This window comes from Octopus bimaculoides, chromosome 22 (genome assembly GCF_046866305.1).
Source record: "Octopus bimaculoides isolate indiv1 chromosome 22, ASM4686630v1, whole genome shotgun sequence".
NCBI lineage: Eukaryota > Metazoa > Mollusca > Cephalopoda > Octopoda > Octopodidae > Octopus > Octopus bimaculoides.
This window is the reverse complement of record NC_142949.1, coordinates 14,583,382-14,585,881: the sequence shown is the minus strand read 5'-3', so window position 1 is coordinate 14,585,881 and position 2,500 is coordinate 14,583,382. Positions and strand designations below refer to the sequence as shown.

The window sequence follows — 2,500 nt, the reverse complement described above, 5'->3', positions numbered from 1 at the left end:
TCTTCCACGGGTTCCCTCAACTGTTAGGGTGTGGCACTTTTTCACGCAGCTATCCTCCTCCATTCTCACCACATGTCCATACCAGCGCAATCGTCTCTCTTGCACGCCACAACTGATGCTTCTAATGTTCAGCTTTTCTCTCAAGATACTTACACTCTGACGGGTATTCACATTGACATTACACATCCAACGGAGCATACTGGCTTCATTCCTTGCGAGCTTACGTATGTCCTCAGCAGTTACAGCCCATGTTTCACTGCCATGTAGCATGGTTGTTCGTACGCATGCGTCATACAGTCTGCCTTTTACTCTGAGTGAGAGTCCCTTTGTCGCCAGCAGGGGTAAGAGCTCTCTAAACTTTGCCCAGGCTATTCTTATTCTAGCAGCTACACTTTCAGCGCACCCACCCCCACTACTAACTTGGTCGCCCAGATAGCGGAAGCTATCGACTACCTCTAGTTTTTCACCCTGGAATGAGTGCATATATATATGTAAATGAGTGGAAAAGAATTAATAAGTATTCAAATAGTTTTCCATTTCTACTTTGACGTTTTATTATTGACTTACGGAACGAATCTGAATGTTCTTGCATGCCACGAATACAAACTTATCTCTTCTATTCGCTATTCAACTTAATACATTATCTTAAATCTATGCAACAAATGTTTCTGTCTTGTTTGTCTTTTATTATTTTGTTTGTGTTGTTTTCTCTTCCAATTTACATTAGCGTGGATAATGTTAAAGTCATGTTTGGTGGTGTTGAGCAGCAAATATATTCTTCGTTCTCTCTTTAATAATAAATTTGTTTGGTTTTCGGTTTGTTTGTTTTTATTTTTGCATTGTTGCAAAATCAGAAATTTGTAGTTGATTTAATCGCTCTTGCTATTTATTTTATCCATTTTCTTTGACTCTGGAAAGATGGATTCCAATGTCAACATTGGATTGATTTAAATTTTGAACGATGAATAACAAAAATATTAAAATAAAGCACTTAGTCTGGTGCTTTATTTGCAGAGTCAGGTTATCCAAACATTGTCGAGGCCTGACATAGTCAAATGCTCTGAGGGGTGGGTGGGTTCCTTTTGCCTAAGATCCACATTTTCTACATGATTCCATGGGTCAGGCAGAAAGTGTCGAAGCAATTTTTCTACAACTGGATGCCCTTCCCATCACCAACCCTCACATTGTTTCCAAGCAAGGTAATATTTCCGCCTGGCCAGACATATTTCTCACTGAAGACAGGAAATGAATGACAACTACTAAGATCTAGTTGAGAGAAATTTGATGGTTCTGGCTATTTCCAGTTAAGGAGAACTGCAGGAGGTTTCTAGTTCAGTTGCTGTGGAAGAGTCTGAGAGAACTGGGAATTTCAAAAAGAAAGAGGAAGACAGTTGCTTGCTCGTTGGTGGGAGCAGTGGAAAGAGGCCCTTACTCACTCTGGAACAAGCAGGAGTTCATCTGGAAGTCAGGAGAAGATGAGCAGTAATGGCCATCACTGCAGATCTGCCAACTGGAGAAGATATAGTAGTTTAGGGTTAAAAACCTCCAAGGAAATTTGAACATCACCTAAGGACTGCTTCTCCTAGCTACATTGATGTATATGTAAGTGAATCTGATTGCATCTCTTTTCAATGTATTTAATAGTAGTAGCTAGCCCTGATCCTCAACAAACTCTCAGCTGTATTAACCTGGGACCATGTGTTCCCAGTCTTAAACTTAGCATTTTGTATTCTATTCCTTTGCAATAATCAAAGAAGCTGACCAAACTGAAAATTCCAATTAAATGCTTCATTTCAGTCTTGATGTGTTCTGTAATCAAGTATGACTGATTGATGTCCAGCAATAACCGATCCTGCAATAGTATGTGTTGATGTGTTAATATGACGTGGGTGCATTCTTTATGGATAAGATGAATAATATGGATCTAAATGAATTTGAATATGATAATAAGGAATGATATGATAAGTGTTGCTGGTACGTGGAGAGATGAGGACGAGTATGATAAATGGCGAATGTGTGAGGACACGCCAGATGATGATTTAAAACAGGTAGATATATATGGATGCGTAATGCAAAAGCTCACCTCCAACGCAGGTTCGATGAAGTGCCACTCTAATTTTTTAAAAGGCAATTATTATGTAAATTTTTGCACAGAACTTTTGTGTGAATTGGTGTTAAAAACAGAGTTGGTGCAGAAACAATTGTGACTGGTCATTAAAGATGTGATAAGCTCTACTTTTTCTTTTTGACTTCTTAATTGGATTATATGTTGCTTAAGGCAGTAGTTCTTGACAGATGACAACGTCATCTTTGATCCTTAGGGATTGTCTTGATGGCATTGGCAGGCCCTCTCGTGGCTGAAAAGGCTGATTCTGGAGGCACACGTCCGATTACACTGAGAGCAGTGAAGAGGGCTCCGACAAAGATGAGCTCATCTAGGATTTTGCTGACATTCTTTGAGCTGTCTCTGCTTGGATTGTATGTATGGATATTCAATATA

At 39.4% G+C, this 2,500-nt stretch overlaps 2 protein-coding genes across 4 annotated transcripts in view; one reads left to right on the top strand and one right to left on the bottom strand.

The window, feature by feature from the left end:
• The window catches only part of LOC106872929 (phosphatidylinositide 4-phosphatase SAC2), a 1,166,845-nt gene that overhangs the window by 531,890 nt on the left and 632,455 nt on the right, over positions 1-2,500 (top strand). The window lies entirely within an intron of this gene.
• Positions 1-2,500, bottom strand: part of LOC106878212 (carbonic anhydrase 7) — a 59,388-nt gene that overhangs the window by 43,771 nt on the left and 13,117 nt on the right. The window lies entirely within an intron of this gene.